The 20,679-nt window shown below is 33.6% G+C and overlaps 1 long non-coding RNA gene across 1 annotated transcript in view; it reads left to right on the top strand.

The window, feature by feature from the left end:
* LOC140443596 (uncharacterized) overlaps nt 1-12,747 on the top strand; it is a 33,025-nt gene extending 20,278 nt beyond the window's left edge. The window contains exon 2 of the long non-coding RNA XR_011951240.1: nt 12,331-12,747. This is a non-coding gene — a long non-coding RNA (uncharacterized lncRNA). The remainder of the gene's footprint in view (nt 1-12,330) is intronic.
* The last annotated feature ends 7,932 nt before the right edge of the window (nt 12,748-20,679 follow it).

Genomic DNA, 20,679 nt, shown 5'->3' with positions numbered 1-20,679 from the left:
CATTCACACACACATACTTGTTCCACTTCCTACGCCAGACTACAGCCCTAACTGAACAGTCAGCTTAAGTCTCCGAACCTACGTCAAGGTCGTGCAGCCCCTATCGGAGTATTGTTCTAATAAGAAAGTTTTCATTGAGAAACCATCGCGATTTTGTGAACATTAGAAAAAAATATATTTTTTATTCTGTTATTTGATTTAATTATATCTAAATATCTAATTCTATCCAATTTGCCAGAGTTTGGCGCACTAAATCATATACTAATAGGTCTACAGGCGAGGAAATAAAGCACTAAAAAGTACTAAACCTACCAATTTGCCAGAGCAAGATGAATCGCTTTGCAACTTTTTGCATTCGATTGGGGAAAGTGTCAAGAAAGTTTACAACTTATGTAAAATGAAATTTTACAACTTAAAAAATATTCACTGGAATAAGTTCAATTTTGTTACTCGGGGTTTTTAGAGGTCGCTGAATACGAATATGATAACGACGATGGTCCTTGATCTACCTGGTGCCCAGGATAGACTTCGTCTCCTGGAGTATGGTAATTTCATTATTAATCAGTCGACAGTCAGTACTCGGGGGTTTTCGAGGTCACTGAACACGAATATGGTAACGACGATAGTCCTCGAGCTACCTGGTACCCAGAGTGAACCTTGTTTCCTGGAGTATTATGTTATTTCTATTCGAAATCAGTCGAAAGTCATTACTCGAGGGGTTTTCGAGGTCGCTGAATACGAATAATATGACGGCGATGGTTCTCAAGCTACCTAGAGGAGGATGGGCCTCGTCTTCCGGAGGTTTATGTTATTTTCATTCGAAATCAGTCAAAAGTCATTACTCGGGGGGTTTATGGGGTCGTTGATCGCGAAAATTACAACGGCGCTGGTCTCCAAGGTATCTGGTGCCCAGAGTAACCTTGTCTCTAGGAATTTCATGGTAATAAATATCTTAAATACCAAATCAACAAAAAACTTCAGGAAATGAGGTCTATGCTGTGCTCTAGATACCATGGAGTTCATCGTCGTCGTATTATTCTTGTTCAGTAACACCAAAATCTCCCGAGTAATGACTTGACTCATTTCGAAGAAAAATACCATAAAACTCTAGGAAACAAGTTGCACCTGGGTCACTATGCAGCTCGAATGCCATCTTCGTTATGATATTTGTATTCAACGACATCGAAAACACACGAGTTATGACTATCGACTGATTTAAAATGAAATTAACATACTCCAGGAGAGGTCTGAGGTCCACTCTGGGCACCAGAGCGTTTTATGCGCTTTGGAAATACATTTTTCTTATGCACAAGATGCAGTTTTGATGTTAACACCATGAATTTTGTTCACAAAGTTTCTTAATACTTTCCCAAATCGAATGCAAAAAGTTTCATGTCGATTCATCTTGCCGCGAAAAGTTGGTAGAGTTAGTGCTTTCTTTCCTCGTCTACTAGTTATGGTATCAAATATATGGAAACAACTAGTTACGACCTTTAAATACTAATTTGTTCTTTCGAAATAGTTTTGGAGATAGCGACTCTTCTTGTCTAATGCCACTTTTTATTCCAATAAGTTTTTTGGAAATAGTGGTGTCCGCATACATGTTTTAAATGGCTTAAATCTTTTGAGACTCTATTTGGCTTCTCTTTAGTAAATTTAATATTGCATATATTAATAGCTGTATAAAAACGTTATTTTGTTCATGTGATTTCTCTATTACTTATGTCAAAATTATCTCTTATCAGCCGTTAAATATTTAAGATTGGGCAAACTATGTAAATACAAACATATTTTTATTCTCTTTTGTTAATAGATTAAATCTTAAATCTCTTATCGTATAAAAACCATGAATAAAAAAAAGGACTTTCTAGGAGAATTTTATCATCTCGGACACCCTTTATATTCTACTTGGGTCAATTAGTTCTGAAAGACATAATACCTTACATATTTGTAAATTATACAAGTATGAATAGTACTGTATATACTTAAAAATAAATAAAAATTATCTTGACGTGAAAATTGAAATTTTTTATTAGCAAGACATGAAATTGTTACAATGTCGTCACAAATTTTATGTTTACCTTTGAATATTCATAATGATTTTGATACTTAACATCTAACTGAATTTTTTACTCGTGTATTGTCAAAGATAACAAAAATATATATCTTCCCAAAATATTTTATTTTTTGCCCTTGATACGAATTATCCGGTTATTTTAATTTTCTCATTTTTATTCTTTATATTTTTTTTTTTTTATTTCTGTTTCTATAAATGCCACTGTTTGATTTATTTTTGTTTATTATCATCGACATGATTATAATCAGTCCCTAGGTACCTAATGGAAAGCCTCTCTAGCAAATGCAAATGAATGTACCTAAGCGTAATACCTATAGACGGTCTCAAATATTAGACGTAAAATTAAGGGTTCTTAACACTACAATGCATCATGTAGCATATCTGCTACATATAAAATATTGAAGAGTTCCATTTTCATTAAATGTTTTATGATACACCTAAATGCATAGTATAGCATATTATATGCACACTTTAAATCGGGTTTCGCTTTGCTGGCAATAGATGGCGCAGCATGTACAGAATTTTAATTCTTAAGGCTGTTTTAGCAGTTCAAGCACACTGCGATTTGAAATGGGCGTATCACTTACTTTTCTACACTGCTTACGCCAGACCATCCTTACTCAGTGCCGCCGGCCGACGGGTAGTTTAATGACAACAAATACATTATTCTCCATTCAAATTAGTTTTAACACGAACTAACTGACCGTACGTTTATGAGATTTGACGTCACGAAGGCGATAACGATGAAACTAAGCGCCAATGATGAGTAACACGTTTCACTATTAGATTTTAGTATTTTTTAGCCATTTTCTTCAAAGTTGGAACACGCTTTTCTCGATTAGTACTGGACACAGAAAGGTGAAACAAAAATCAACGATTACAGGAAAAAAAACTCTTTCAAGTGATGGGCGTAAAAAGTTTGGTTATAATAGAACGTTAAACAGTATAATCCAATTTTTCAACAGAAGTTTCAAAAAAATAAAAAAAGTAAAACCATCATTTTAAAGGCAACATAATTTTGAATAACTTGTAAAAATTTCGAGACATTTTGTCGGTAAATAACAGAGAAAACACTGTCCCTAGGTTTTGGTGCACCGATAAAACAGCCTTAATGTCAGCTGTGTTGTTTTGGTGGTTGGTGCACCGAACCGTTGGTGTGTATGTCTGACGTAGTAAATTTGTGTTTATTTGAACATTTGGAGCAGTTTTGGCAGAAAAACTCGATAAATTTGGTAAATTAGGTAAGTATTCAAACTATTTGTTATATCAGTGCGTATCCAGAGTTCATAAAAATAAATTACCGGGTATTCTAATAAAATGTAGCAAATATGCTACAACATGCATGTTATGCTTTTTTTTAATCTCAGGGCGCTGCACAAAAAAAGGGATTTTCGAAAACCTTTGACAAACCAGGAGTTGAAAAAGTTGGCAGAATCTTTTCTTGAAAGTGACGATGATCTGGAAGAATTGGACGAAAATAATTTAAGTGAAAACGTTGATAATTGCTCAGAATGGGCTGCTCAATAGTTTCAAGATCCTGTGGATTACGCCAATTTGGACATTGAAAATACTCAATTATTTTCAAAAATACAATTATTTTTGAGCATGAACTAGATGATGTAGAACTAACCAATTCGAATGTTGAAAATAATAATGAGGCAGATCTTGTCGACGAAATAATAACTGAGAATGAAGACGCGAACGGCACAGAAGAAAATATAATATTTAGGTAAACTGGATAAAGACGCATTCAAATCTATTTGCTGGAAGCAAGCAACTTTTAAACAAATATATATATATATATATATATATATATATATATATATATATATATATATATATATATATATTTATAAATATATATATATATATATATATATATATATATATATATATATATATATATATATATATAAATATGTCAAATATCAGAAGATACTGGTCCGAGGAATATGTATTTGAAAGAATAAAAAACACGATGAGTATCAATCGATTTGAAAAAATTCGTGAAATGCTACACTTCAATGATAACACGAAAATGCTTCCTAAAGATAATGCGGATCATAATCGTCTGCATAAATTGCGGCCAGTTATTGACTTCTTGAACAAAACATTCCAAACTGTTCCATTTGAAAAGTGCCTATCTGTGGATGAGCAAATATGTGCAACAAAGGTCCGACACTGCATGAAACAGTACATGCCACTAAAGCCTCACAAATGGGGCTATAAATTATTTGTTTTATCTGGTGTTACGTGATATGCGTACCAATTTGAAATATACTTGGGCCAAGAATATTCTGAGAAGTACAGTTTTCCAAATGAGCCTGACCTTGGCTCATCGCAAACGTTATTATACGCTTGTGCCGGTCAATTCTCAAAAACTGCAATTACATTGTCTATTTTGATAATTGTTATACAGGAATTCCTCTGATGTCATATTTATTCTCAAATGGCATTCTTTCGTTAGGAACAGTGAGAAGGAATCGTTTGCCCAACTACAAATTTTCTAGTGATACTGTTTTAAAAAAAAACTGCGAGGTTTTTTTCGAAGAATATGTAACTTCTTTTCAAAATGCTCCGTTTGTCTCAGTTTTATGGCTGGATAATTAAGCAGTCACATTACTTTCTACATACACGGGTTCTTCCCCAGTTCAAGAAGTGAAAAGGTTTGATAAAAAAGAGTGAAAGTACCATGTACAAACTTAGTGTTAGAATATAACAAACATATGGGCGGAGTGGATCTTTTAAATAGTATTTTAGGGCGTTACAAAATCTCAATGAGAACCAGAAAATAGTACTGCAGAATTTTTTATCATTTAGTTGACATTACCATCATCAACGCATGGCTACTCTATAAAAGGGTAGAGAGGCAAATAGGAAACACAGCCACAATGTCAATGGAAAAATTTCGTGCTGAAATCGCCAATTGTCTGTGCAACGTTGGGCAGAGTGGTTCAAAAAAGAGGAGAAGGTCATCTTCTTGACTTGACCGAAATTTAGAACAGAAAAAGAAAAAATCATCTTCAACCGCAATTCCTCCAAAAGATGTAAGAACTGACAACTTTGGTCACATTCCGAACTGGAGTAATACAAGGCAACGATGTAAAATACCCGGCTGCAAAGGATTTTCTTTTATTTTTTGTGAAAAATGCAAAGTTCACCTATGTTTGAATAAAAATAAAAATTGTTTTGGTAACTTCCATCAATAAACTGTTAATGAAAATGGAACTCATTAATATTTTATGCGTAACAGATATGCTACATGATACATTGTAAGGTTAAGATTATTTTTCCTTTTTGTTGTATCCTAAGTGCATGTTGTAGCATATGTGATACATTAAAAAAATATATAATAAAAAAGCAACAGATTTTTTTAAATATTTTTTACCCATTCACAGCACTAATACCTAACCAAAAATATTTTTTTTGAAATAAATTCAAAAAATCATGCATTGTAGGGTTAAACCAAACTTAGATAAGAAATACCCCTAATGGCAGGTGATTCGTGGGATTGGAAAACGAAGATAATTTAAAATTATATATATTTATAATAATTTATTTAATTTTGTGCTATATTTATACCTAGTGAACTAAATTACTAAAAAGCAAACTTAGAGCGCTGATACACTATGTGACTTGAAGACACTATTGCTTAGTCCTGGTGGTGTCATCGAATGTCATAGTCTGTGGACTAGTGCGCATTGCGATGCGCATCGTCCCGCCTCGAATTTTCCCATTGGCTCTTGACCTGGAAATCCCTATTTATCGCTCGAACAGCGCATATAAATATTGGCGATTTTCAGGTCAGCCAGGTCAGTCCCTCACGGGCTCTCCGAGAGCTTAGTGCTCTCGTGGCTCTGCTTCCTGCATTTATTTTCCATACTCTGTGGCTGAGAATTGTTTCAACTTAACTTGGTGTTTTTATTTCGACGAAGAAATTGTCATGTAAGAAATATCTTGCCTTTTTCAAGGCAAGACACCGAAGATAAATATTTTCCAAGTCCATAACCCGAAAATGGACTTAAGTAGAGGAGCTCTCGACAGTATATTCGAAGCCCTCTACAGAGCACCCGGGGATATCAGAAGGTGGTTAGACCCTTAATTGTTCCCCCGAGGTGACAGTGGATTATGGACGGGGTCGTTCATAGAGGTGAGAAACACAAGAAAGATGGACACAAAACAGCAAAAATAACAAGAAAGAGAATAACTCTTCAAAAAAAGCACCACTATTTTTAAATATTTGAATCGCAAAACAAACAGAAATGGAATACTAAAAAACAAAGAGAGTCCAAATATAAAATAAAAAATGATAAATTTTACTATATCAGAAATATATTTAATATATCAAATATCATAAAGTATATACAAATAAAAAAATCTTAAACTATATACACATAAAAAACATGAAAACGGTCTTAACTAACTTAAGTTCTCTTTGCGACGGATTAACTGTGTTGAAATGTGCAATCAAATGAACATTTAGTAGTTTAAATATGCAAAAAGAATACAAAATGGGAGAAAATATAAAAATAAAATATGTGGAAAAACAAAAGGTACAAAAATAATGATCTTACCCTAAAAGGGGCATGAAATAATCAAAATTCTGCTTAACGTAACAGATTCTGTAGACGGGCACTTTGCCGGAATTGTGACAATACCCTTAAAGGGTTTATGTAAAATATGTTTAAAAAAAAATTAACGAGATAGCGGATAGTTGAATAAACACAGCAGAACATAACAAAATCACATTTTTTAGAAAAATTTTTGTCAGTTATTGATCTGTAATACAAGTTTTTAAAAGAATATCGTAATCTACCCAAACTATGTTGAAAATGTTGTAAAATCAGTCATTTTTTAACAAAAAAAATGCCTTAATAAGGCAAGAAATATTCATGCCTATAAAATTGCTAAATATTCAAAAGCGAATAAAACTCAAATTAAAACTATCGACAAAAATAAAAATGAATTTTAAAAGTAAAGAGTGCAGCTTTTATAAATATGCAATTTTTGTCGCAAATAAAGTCAGTTTCTATAAAGGTATTAAACAAATAAACGTTGCGCGATTTTTGACATTTTTGACGATTCCCGCGAAATTAATAAAATTTATCACATCCATTGACCCGTCATTATGGAATTTCTGTTGACAATGTCTAATCTTTTTTTTTTGGCTTTTGTTATACGAAATCTCAACTGATTATGCAGGGAAAGATCCAAAGAAAGAGAAGCATAGGGAGGCGTAAAATGTCATGGCTGCGCAACCTGAGAGGGTGGTACGAATGTACATCAAATGAGCTTTTCAGAGCAGCCGTGTCAAAAGTCCGAATGGCTATGATGATTGCCGACCTCCGTCGCGGAGATGGCACTTGAAGAAGAATAAGATACGAAATCTGCATTCTTCACCTTTATAACGCATTTCGATTTTTGTCGAAAGGACACTCTGATCAAAAGATATCGAATTTTCATCATCGAGGTGATACAAATTTTATTTAAAAAACTGATTTCGCACGCTGAACTGACATTGAAAATCGCCGGTCGCTTCAAGTGTTGAGAACGGTTCATTCTACATAAGAAAGTTCGAAACTGCATGCATTTTATATATTCCCAATTGTTAACAAACGCACGTGAACGCCAAACAGGGTCATACTGAGGTATATCATATGATTTTTAAAAATATTCACTTTTGAAACTATTAGTGTGAGAATTTCTTGAAATTTAATCATTGTGAGCAAAATTTAATGTTCCATTGAAGAAAAATGTGCTAAAATAAAATACTCATTAACTGAGAGATACATAACAAAGTTATGTATCTCTCCAGAATGTATGGATGTATGTCCAGAACACAAGATGGACGATGGACAAGACGAATTATGGAATGGAGGCCCAGAAATTATAAAAGAAGCCGAGGACGACCACCGACTAGATGGACCGACGACATAAAAAGAGTAGTGGGAAACTGGCTACAAGCGGCCCAGTGTAGAGAACACTGGAAAGAACTGGGGGAAGCCTATGTCCAGCAGTGGACGGGATTGGCTGATTGATGATGACATAACAAAGTGAACATTCTGAATAAAGCAGCATTGTCATAAGTTTATCAAAGCATAAAAAAATACCATTTAAATTAGGAGCTACATGCGCCGCTGTCTTCGTCTGGATTTATTATTATGGGTTCGATATGGTTCTTTATTATATTGTGCAACTTCCACATTTTGGACTCGACTTTTTGTTAAACGTGTTGCACACATTTCTGCCACGTAGTTTAACTAATATTGTTTATTGCATCATAAAAATATTTTTCATATCTGCAAATTTAAAAGTAGTGTTTTTGGCTGCTACATAATTTTTTACTTCTGCCCAGATGAGCTCAATCGGATTGAGCTCACAATGGTATGTGGGAAGCCTTGCCACTACTTGGTTTTGGCTTTTTGTCATCTCATTAATGATATATTTATTATATGTTGATAAACGATAGCCAGCAGTTGCACTTTTAACATGGAGTCCTCAAACCCTATATTTTTTTTATTTCAGCTACGCTTGGATGTCAGCTTTTCTAGAAGCAGTAGTTGTAATTTTTTCCAATTTAATGGAATGATAAGACGCGTTGTCCAATACGATGAAGGAGTTGTCTTCTAATCGGGGCAGTATATTTTTCAACCAATTTCTGGAAAGATTTCCCGTCCATCTCTTCATAGACCCCACTTTTTTTGATTCAAACACCCACAGCCCTTCTGGAACAAACCCATCTTCACTGCCAATGTGACAGATTATTAGTCTTTTTCCTTTTCCTGAAAATTTTATTATTTTAAAATTTACTTGAAGTGAAAAAGCGTATAAACATTTATCTGCAGGATTTTTTAACACCGTAGAAAGTCCATCTAAAAATGCTTATTTGTAAGACGTTACAGAATTGTCGACCCATACTTAAGATTTGGTGTGACCAGCGTTTAGCCAAGTCTCGTCTTAGTAGTAAATTTTGCGGTTTTCATTTCTGTAGGACTTAATTTTTATCAGAAATTCTCGTCTCCACAAGACAATTTCGTCCCTGTCCATCAAAATGCTGTTTCACTGAAGACGTTGATACTTAATATTTATTTCTTTCAATCATTTAAAAAAGTAGTTCTTTTGAAGTTAGGCAAAACCGGATCTTCATTAACAACCTTCAGAACTTTGTCTATTGTGGGTATTTCATTTCGAAAAAAGAATTGATGGATTATTCTTCTTAACGAGTTAACAATACTGAACTATTTTTAAAAGTCTAATTTATTAACTTTATTTATTTAAAAAAATGTTCTAACACTTAGTTTATTAGAGTCTTTATTACATTTATATATATATATATATATATATATATATATATATATATATATATAATTATACTATATATACATATATATACTATATATATATATATATATATATATATATATATATATATATATATATATAGTATTTTTCATATAAAAATGCGTGCACGTCACAATTTATATAAAGTGACGTCACTTTTATTTAAAATTTCCAGAACATCAACCTTAGAGTTCAAATTTTACTAACACAGCCAATAATTTGAAACCAATACGGAACTGCTCGATCTTTCATAGGCGTCAACATGGTATAATAATCAGAAAAATGTAATCATCATTATATTGGGAATTTTAGAATTATATTGATTAAATAACCAAAAACATTTGTTATTATTAATAATATAAATTTTATAAAATAAAATGTACTAAAATGTAAACTGCTTTAATTTATATTATTTATTTACAATATTTATTTTCAGACTAGTTACACTAATTTATTTCCCGTTACAATTCGACGACTTGATATCATTATTCAGATTAACTTCAAATAAAAAATGTCCTCTATATATATATATATATATATATATATATATATATATATACATATATATATATATATATATATATATATATATATATATATATATATATATATATAAAACAGCCGTTATTCTGGAGTCCCCGCGACTGGACGGTGACCTGTGCTAACCCTTCTCGAATAATATGGAATGCTAGACCGGTTTTTTAGCGGACAGGAGAACCTACTAGAAAATACTTGTTAGAATAATAAAATGTTTATAGGTTAAATATGAGTCATATTTATCGTAACAATACTTTTACGATTATCAACTGATTTTGGTGTCGACAATGTTCCCGTAAAAGTAACAATATTTGTTAAATAAAGTGAAAATGCGCACTCTAAAATAAATAATGGAGAAACAATATCAGTACCTGTTTTATCTGCTACTCTAATAGAAATCGCACTTTTCGACATTGTAGAGTTCTCCTGCATTGCAGTTTTAAATATATTTATAATCATTTCCTTCGTTTTAACGTCAAAATGTACCTTTACTGATCGTTTTTTAGATGGAGTGAGGGTTAAATCAATATCTAGTAGTTCATCGGCTGTATCAGTGCTTGACATTTTTGTTATTCTATTTATCTTCAATAACTTAATGTACTTAGTTGATTGAGAGAATATTAAAATAGCCTAGGGAAAAATAACTAATATGTATTGTAATAAAACCAGCATCATCGAAAATATCGGTAAAGTTAAGAAACTGCATTCTGTATACCTTTTCAAGTCCAGAAATATTCCATTCACTTACGATAAAACCTCCCCAAAGAACAGTTTGGATTGACATGACATTTAGCATACACATAGCTAACATGTTAAATAAAAAAGTTATATTGTGCTGATGTGTGTTTTTGCCCTAGGGGTTAGTTTCACCCATTCTCAGTATGTTCAAACATACTTTCAAAATAAGTCAGGAATTGGATAAACTGACTAATTCTAAGCAACCTTTGTTCTATAGAGTTTTTTCACTGAGTCAATACTTTTCGAGTTATTTGCGAGTGAATATGTTCATTTTTCAACAACAAAAAAAACCAAGGTTTTTAGACGGTTTTTGCAAATAACTCAAAAAGTAAGTATTTTATCGAAAAAATATTCTTAGCAAACATATAGCTTATAAAATAGCAAAAAAATGGTGTACGTATAAAGCCAGAAGCACATTTGTAGCTAATGAAAAGTAGGTTCTTATTCGTTAAATTCTAAATCGAATATTTCATCGTGAAAGAACAAAAAAAAAACAAGCACTTTAGTGGTTTTTTTTTATTGAAAAATGATCATATTCACTCGTAAATAACTCGATAAGTATTGACTTTGTGCAAAAACTGTATAAAATAAAAGTTGCTTAGAATTAGTCAGTTTATTCAATTCTGGACTTAATTTGAACGCACGTTTTTCACACCCGAGAAAGGGTGAAACTCACCCCCATGGCAAAAGCACACATCGGTCCAATATCACTTTTTTCTTTGCCGTTAGCTATGTATACGTAAAATTTTATGTCAATCCAAGCGGTTCTTTAATATTTACAACAAAAACCGTGAATAAATGGACTAAAAAGCAAATAAAACTTTTCGAAACATCAATAAATTAAAATATTGGTTTCTCTTACCATTATTAAAGTGATTACCGCAAACTATTATTACTTTTGATTAACAAATACTTTGTTTTTTTTTTATACTTTAAGTTCACTACACACTATAAAACTTAATACTAAACACTTAAACTAGACTCTACAAAATAACACGACCAGTAAATAACTTAACAATAACTATAACATATAACACACAATATATTAACTTAAAAACCAACACGCTACAATTTGAATTTAAACAGACTGACAGTCTGAAGTTTGGATCTGTAAAATGAAAATTCGTCTGGCTTAAGGCAATAAATTATATTTAATAGTCTCTTAACGAATGAGAGGGCGAATATCAACTCGTGCGTTTGTTTACAGATGGGAATTTGCTAAACGAATGTACTTTAATAAACATTTTTGTTCAAAATTTACAGCTACATTTCTTGTTTGAAATATTTTTTCTACGGCGTGGCGTACAGATTCTTGGTAAATCGATGTTTTCTGTTTTTCCTCCCCTAAGACGGGGTTTTAGGGGATGATCCAGGGTAGAAGGGCAAACTGTTTTGTATCTTTTTTGGAGTCTAAAAATTGACATTCTCAGCAAAATTCAGCTTGTTCGAATGATTTTTAGAGGTTCAGTGGCATTTTTGTTTCTGACGACTGGACTAATTTGCCGGTTGAATATCCGTCTAAACCACTAGTCTAATAAGTGTAAAAGTCAAAAATGTTTTGACATGTATCTATTCCAATTTTAAAGTGCAAGGCCATTTTTTATTTTAAATATATTTTTATTCATTAATTGTTACAGTATCCTAAATATATAATTATCAAAATAGCAATGTCTGATGAGGACCAAGATCAAACGTTGGATGATCTGGCAGACGTGGAATCGGACGACCAACCTCAACAAGAGACTGAACAGACAGAAACATCAGGTTCAGTCATGGTGGTGAACAACAGATGTACTGGACCAGAAGACTGTATCGCTCGATCTATTGGTCCCAGAGGAGAACGTATATTGTGTAGGAGAAAAGTTACATGTCAAGGGATTATCTGCTTTTTTACTTGCCATAAATATTATTGGAAAATATTTAAAAGTGTGATAATGTTCCTGATTGCTCTTAAAATGGCTAGAGAATGTATGATGCTTAAAATACCGATGAAAGAATACAAACCATTTAGTTGGTGTATACTGTAATTATCTAATAAATTTATATCTGACCTATTTCAGTTTTATTTCAAAAATAGTACCTACCAACAAACTTAAATTTGATTAGAATTACTTTTTAAACCATGGAGTTACTAAGAGGGTATGTTCCACCTTATTTTTTTTTTAATATATTCATAATTTTAAAAAGTTAGTAATATTTTTTCTAATAGATATATTAAATTTATAATAAATCTATTAAAAATATTATAATTATATATGTATATATTTATATATATATATATATATATATATATATATATATATATATATATATATATATATATAATAAATTTATTATAAATATTAAATTTATAATAAATCTAAAAGTCTTAAGCTTGTGGAATTTACCTGCAAATTTTACTTGTAAAAAAATATGTGGTAATACTACTTACTTGGACACGTATAAAAGCCACTTACAACTAGATACAAAATCCTTTGGTTAACATGTTTAATGTTATTTAAATAAAAATAATAAAAGATCAGAGATAACAGGATATGTGCAGAAATTCTTACAAATATCCCAACCCAATAAGCAGGTTCCAGACCTAATCGAAATCAGTTTCGAAGCTGCACAGATCAGGTCTAAGTCTAACTACACATATAGAATCAAGTTTTCAAAAACAACAAAACATGAGTGTAGATTTTGTGAATTTTACAGCTGCCAACTTAGCACTACCCTGCCAACGCTACGCAAAATATCTAGAGGTTACCTTAAAAAGGACTCTGTAGTTTAAAACATCTACAAATAACTGCACAAAAAATAAGTATTAGTAATAAACTTATGACTAATCTTTATGGTACTAGCCAGGGAGCATCTACGAACACACTACGAATATCTATGCTAAGTTTGGTCTACTCTTCGTGCAGAGTGCTGTTTACTGGTGTGGCTAAATAGTGTTCATGTGAAAATAGTGGATATGCAGTTAAATATCGTAATTAGAATGATTAGAGCTGCATCAAGACTATTCTACTATATTGGCTTTACATCTTTAGCCACATACCTCTACCTACTCTACGAAGAGAAGAGGCCTTATTGAAAACATATTAAAAATTAAATAGTAACTTAAAACTTCCAATGAATACAGCCCGATTTTATCAGAAATTCGAAATCTTTTTTGGACATCTACGTCACGGAACAAGACACCCTGGTATCTTTCGGCCGAGTAGGATACTAGGCCAGAAGACCCCAGGGTAGTGCTGGATTAATTGTAATGCCCATAGTAATGCCCATTCGCCTTCCCTTCTTCTCTTCCCTTATTTGCTCATCTGTGGCAGTTAAAAATGTGGGCGGGAGCGTCCGGTACCTCACAAACAGTACAGTCTGCCGAGGCAGATTTGCCTATTCTATTTGTGAAGGTGCCAAAATTACCATGTCCGGTCAGAAATTGCGTCAGGAAGTAGTCAGTTTCCTGAACTTACATTCCCAGCACGGCCTCAGATCGGGAATAAGCTCCTTTGTCCACCTTGTCTTTCCGCTATTATTCGCCCATTCGTTCGCGCTATCGTTCTTTCTCTCTCATTCTCATCTATATTTACATCCATCCTCCTCAGATATACCCTCGCTCGCTCTTTGCACAACAAAACGATCGGTATCACCGCTCCAATGACATATAGAGCCTCATTTGAAACTGTTCCATATGCGCTAGATATCCTGAGCAGCATTTGCTTTTGCGAAGTTTCCCTTAGCTTAACGTATTTCGCAGTGTTTAGTACGCTATACCACACGGGGGCAGCGTAGGTTACCACCTCCATTTAGCACCTTTCTTTTGGTGCTACCTAGGCCTCCAATGTTTGGCATCAGCCGTATCAACGCCTCCAAATTTCGGTTCGCCTTCTCTACCGTCTTTTGGATGTGTACTTCGAACCTTAGTCCTTCCAACAACCAGACTCCCAGACATTTAATCGATTTAACCGGTGCAACCTCCACACCTTCCACTATAAACTAACATCTTAGTTTTCTGAGGCGCTAGCTGTAGATCGTTCTCTCTGATCCACCTACTAATGCGACGCAGAACTGTGTTAGCCGCATTAGCCATGTCCGTTTTCTGACTCGCTTCGCAACCAGTGCGAGATTATCTGCATAAGCTACAAGAGTGCATCCCCTTGGCATCTGTAGCCTCAACACCCCGTCGTACAGGACATTCCACAGGATGGGACCTAGTACTGAACCCTGTGGAACACCCTGCGACAAACAGGCTGGTATCTTTTTCTCTTATGGACCTGTCATTAAAGTATCTGTCAATTACGTTGACCAGGTACTTACTAACGCCCAATATTCTCAGCCTGGACATAATTTTTTCCCATGATGCTGTATTAAAGGCATTCTTGACGTCAAGCAGGATGAGAGCCACCCAGCTCTTTGTATCCTGCGTAACTAAAGAGGTTACTTCTGTGACCGCATTTATGATGGACATTTTGGCCCTAAAACCATATTGGCGGTCGCTCAGCGCATGCTTTTCTTCTAGCCCTCGTTCAAGGCGGCCTTTTACAAGCTTTCGTACAATTTAGCTATCGAACTAAGAAGGCAAATTGGAGAAAATCGCACCTCTTCCTCTTCACCTCTACCTTTCGGGATAAAGACAACCTTAGCTTATTTCAACATTGTTGAAAACTGCTGTTGTTCAAGCAGTTTGTTTAGCAATCTCAGAAAAACCAGCGGGTATCTTAGTGCGGTGAGTCTTACTCTCTCCGGCATGACTCATGCCGGGTGCCTCCATCTATGCCAGGTGCCTTTCGGATCTTCATCCGTTTAACAGCCTCGCCGTGTTCCAACTCAGTAAAAGGTTCCGCATCTACGAAACTAGTAACCCTTTTCCGCCTATCCTCCACCTGAGGATAGAGTTCCCGTATTAAACGAGGTTTCTCCTCCTCAGGTAGGGGGTAGGGTATCTTTTCCCCCTTCAATTCGGTACAGACAATTTCGGATCTTCATCCGTCCAACAGCTGAATCTTGCTTAGACTGTCAATTTTTGACCCCAAAAAGATGCAAAAATGTTTGCCATATTCCTACCCTCGGGATCCCTCCTAAAACTGCGTTCGAAGATGTTTTTTTCTGTCCCCCTCTCTTAAGAGAAAAGGTTATTGGAGAAACCCCGGGAGTAGGAGTAGCAAATTTTTTTGCATCTTTTTTAAGGTCCCAAAATTGACATTCTCAGCAAAATTAAACTTGTTCGTGTGATTTTTAGAGGTTTTGTGACATTTTCGGTTCTGACGACATGAGTATATTATAAACTACATTCATGAATAAATCTCGAATATATAATTTGTTGAATGGTCATTATAAGTTTTATTTTATTGATTTATAAATAAGACAGTGGTACTTAGCGTTATCAAAATGTGCAGTATTTCAGTATTCAGTAAAGTATGAATCTATATACATTTGTTTATTGCAATTTTCATAAAAAGCTTTACATTTTGACATATTTAGAAGACATTATTCCTCAGTAAGTAATATTTAACGAATATTATTTTCGATAATAAATATAAAAATGAAGTAAATAAAATGATTGTGAAATGATATGGACAAAATACATTGAAGCAATTTATACATGGAAAGTGGAAAGCTTATTCGACTCAACTACAAATTTTGGGATTTTTGTGGAACTAGGATACTTTTAAAATTTTTATTTTTATACTGGTAAAACAACCGCTAAAAAGATCGCGAATATTAGAACTTAATATTAGATTGCATTTCTAAACCTGCAAGCCACTGGGGATTTTTTAATAATTTATTTTTACACAAATATTTATTATTTCATTTACAAAAATTTAAATACAGTGAAACAAAAACCTTGCGGAAAAAGTGATTAGCGAAGTGCCTTATACAAGATACAAAAATTCTTGGTAAAGAATCTCGTGTATCATATAATTTTCGATTTGTTGCTAAAGGAGAAATACTTTTTGTAGAATGTAACGGTAATCAGTATGTTACTATAGCTTCTAATTTTGATAATATAGAATCTCCTATACAGACTAATAGATATAATCACAAGCTCAAAGAAAAACGTTTATTTCTAAACCGCAAGTATATAATATTCATAGGAAGCATAGAAGCATAGAACACTACGGTTTGTTGATCCATGCTTCCACTAAGAAGTGACATTTTGCCAATATTCACACGACTGATTGTAATCTATCCACCCCATGGCTCTATAGCCCAATTCGAGCCCTGGCCTCCCTCATCAAACTCCTCCATTTATTACGGTCTGTAGCCATTCTTCTCCACGATTGATTTTTCGGTCTTCCAGTAGGTCTATCCCCATGCATTATTGCATTCAATAGTTTTTTGGAAGCCTCTTTTCTTCCTTTTCTTCATCCTAAATACATGGCCTGCCCATTGAATATGCTGTAGGCGGACATACCGAGATAAAGGTGGTTCTTTTAATTATATTTGATTTGCCACCTGTTGTTTTCATTTGAAGGGCTTAGTATTTGTCTTAGTACATTTCTTTCAAAGATGTCCATGTGGTTTAAAAATTTGAGTCAATATCCAAGTTTCACATCCATACCTTACTATCTGTCAAACTATAGTGTTGTAGATTCGTATCTTAGACTTTAGATGTATGATTTCAATATCTAGTTCATATCACAGTATGCTGTATTGGCTAGGGTAATTCTTCTGCTCTGATAAAGCTCTACATCGTCAATGTTGTCTGTTGTGATGTTGACTCCTAAATAGATAAAGGTATCTGTCTACTTTTTCCAAGTTTTTAACTGTTAGGTAGGGTAGTGTTGCTCTCTTCGACCGACTGGCTTTTCTAAAAACGAGTCAATAAGTCAAATATTACTGTATTACATTTTCGTCGATCTGTAGCAGATCTCTGTTAGTACAAGAAGTACGGACATAAAATTCGATGGAAAAGAACACTTTATGGAGAAACATAAAGAGCAGAGACGATGTCTAGGAGGAAATTGTAAAGCCAAATCACTTACATATTATGAAAAATGTACCTACTGTAACCTTTTGCAAAAAATAGTGTTTTATACAATGTCATAAAACATAAACTTATTTTTATTCAACGAAAATAAAAATCTTTTCCCATAACAGTTTTAAATTCAGTCATACGTACTTGCAAATATGATCATACTAACGCCCAATGATCTATTTACATGACGGGTCAAAATTCAAAAACAATTTCACAAATGTTTCCACATTAAGAACAATATTACTGATAGTTATGTATAAGTAAAATTTTGAAATTTGAAAAAAATATATTTGGGCGATAATGGGTTAAGAGCACAACTGCAAAGAGATAATGTTCCAATCAAGCAAGTGGGAATGTTAAAATACATAGGAATGACTAATCGAACCCCTCGAATAAGAAATAAAATACCGTACCGAGCAAGCAAGACAAGCTCGTGTTAAATTTAAACCGCTCCTATGTAACCGATTCTTTCTTTTAATGTCCGTTATAGAATAGCTCCGTAATGCTATGTATGGTCCATATTCTTATACGACATGGAAACATGGACTTTGAAAATATTCTCCATTAATAAGTTGGAGATTTTCGAAATGTGGACCCTACGAAGAATGTTTTGTATACCATAGACGCATAGGGTGAGAAACGAAAAATTTTTAAGAAGGGCAAACACTAAAACAGGATTGCTTAACTTGGTCAAAGTATGAAAAATTGCATACCTGAGCCATATCCTGAGAGGGAAAATATATGCAATCCCCCAACTAATTATCCAAGAACAGGTTAAAGGCAAGAGTGCAGTAGGTCGCAAACAAATGTGCCTACAGAACATAAAGAACTGAACAGGCATTTATAACAGTGGCGAGCTCTATCATGCATTCAAGGATAAACGTTTGGCCTTAAGATAATTCGCCAACGTACTATCATGCACTACAAGAAGAAGAAATTAAAGTAGTCACATATTCTCCCTCATACTAAGAATATAGCATGGTAGTCTACTATTTTTTGGTATACAAAGTTTATTAAGTGAGATAATATGACCATTGCTACGCTTTAACCTACTAATATTAGGTATCCTTAGTTTAACCTAAGATACACATTATTTTCCCGGCTGAGCGGACCTGGGCTATTATACCGCTAGTGGAGTTTTAGGAGATTATAGTAGGGTAACATGCTATTCTTGGTATACAAGGTATACTAAGAAAGATAAGTGCTATGCTTTCATTTCCTCGTATTACTCCTGGTTTAACCCTAGGTATACACTATTATTAAGGCTTAGCGTACCTAGGGTATTTAGACATTTTTAGAATATTTAGATGTTTCGCTACGTGAAAATCAACAACTTTCCCATTTGAACTAGCCGGCCCGCCAAAACTGGTCATTTTCCTATACAAAACCACCAATTATGTGCAATCAAAATTGATTCCACTTATACTATCATAAAACTTCCACAAAATGAACAAAGAACTAGGCGCTAACGGATTAATTCACATACATAATCGTCGACAACTAGAATACCTTCCAAAACGAGATTCGTCGGTGAAGAGTATATATTTCCAGCTTTCCTGGCAATTTAGTCGTTTTTAAACTCAACTAGCCTTTCGCGTTTGTGTTATATGATAAGTGGAATTATTAATAAAAGATGTATTGACATTCAGGTGTCCTCAGAAAGCCTTCGACATAAAAGTGTAATTTTCAATTGAAATCTCAATTCTTGTCCAATTAAAAAACATCCTGTTTATGATTTTCTTGCTTCAAGTAGCATGAATCTAGTTGACAGAGCGTGGATCATTTAACGATTCTGGGATTCCAGGAGGGCGTAATATCTCTCGGTCTTCAAGTTGATTTGATCTTTTCTCAAAGTATGGCCAATCCATTTCCATTTTTTTCTTGGCTGTAGTAGATATGTTAGTTTGCTTTGTTCTTTCCCATAGTTTTGTATTAGTTATTCTGTTCGTCCAGTATATCTTCATGATTTTTTTTAAATATTTGTTTACAAAAGTTTGCAGTTTTTTAGTTGTAGCTTCGTCCTGTTTCCATGTTTCTGATCCGTAAAGTAGATACTTTTGATTATTAAAGATTTTCATTTTGGTTGTTTCCGATATTTCGTTTGTTTGCCAAATTTTATTTAAAGCGTTGAATGAATGTGAGCCTTTATTATTCTTTCCTGTATCCTTTTACACCCCGTTTCATTCCATGCATAATTTCAAATATGTGAACTTGTCTACCTCTTCTACTTCCTTGCCGTTTATCAATATTTTTTTATTTGAGTGGTTATTATTTTTTAAGAGTTTGGTTTTCTCTATATTTATTCGGAGTTCGATCGTGTTGGAGTACTGTGTTAGCTTAGCAATTTTTATTTGCGTATGATTTCGGTGTTCAGTTAGCAGACAGATGTTCAAGATATTCAAGATATTCTAACTGTTTGAATAAGTTCCATCTAATGCCTGTTCGATCGTCGGTTCCTTTTTTCACTACCCAATCTATCATAATAAGAAATAGGGTAGGGGATAGTACACGACCCTGTTTTACCCCGCTTTCATAGGCTATTTCTTCTGTTACTTTATCTGAGTGTTCCATTTTGGCTTTGTATCCTTCGTAGAAGAGTTTATTAAAGTTTATGATTTTTAGTGGTATCCCATAAATATAATCTTAGGATTTTCCACATTTGTATCCTATTTACACGGTCGAATGCATTTTGAAAGTCGATAAAAGTCACATCTATAGGTGCAAATGTTGTCAATGGTGGAGCGTTTGGCATGGAATCCTGCTTCCGATTTTTTTTCAGTTTTTTATCTAGTTCCGGCCTTAATCTTTCCGATATTATTTTGGTCAACGCTTTAATATAAATATCGATTTCTAAGGCTTTTCCATTTTTTAGTGCGTTTTCAATTTCTTCCTTTGTAATTTCTTCAATATTCACTTCTACCTCTGGTGATTCTTCTTCGTCTTTTATGGCTTGTGTTACTTCATGTTAAGCATATATTACCTCGAATTATTCCTACCATCTTTGACTTATTTCTTTCTAATT

The sequence above is a fragment of the Diabrotica undecimpunctata genome, chromosome 6, assembly GCF_040954645.1.
Source record: "Diabrotica undecimpunctata isolate CICGRU chromosome 6, icDiaUnde3, whole genome shotgun sequence".
NCBI lineage: Eukaryota > Metazoa > Arthropoda > Insecta > Coleoptera > Chrysomelidae > Diabrotica > Diabrotica undecimpunctata.
Note: the sequence above shows the minus strand (reverse complement) of the source record. Positions and strands in the feature narration are given on the sequence as shown.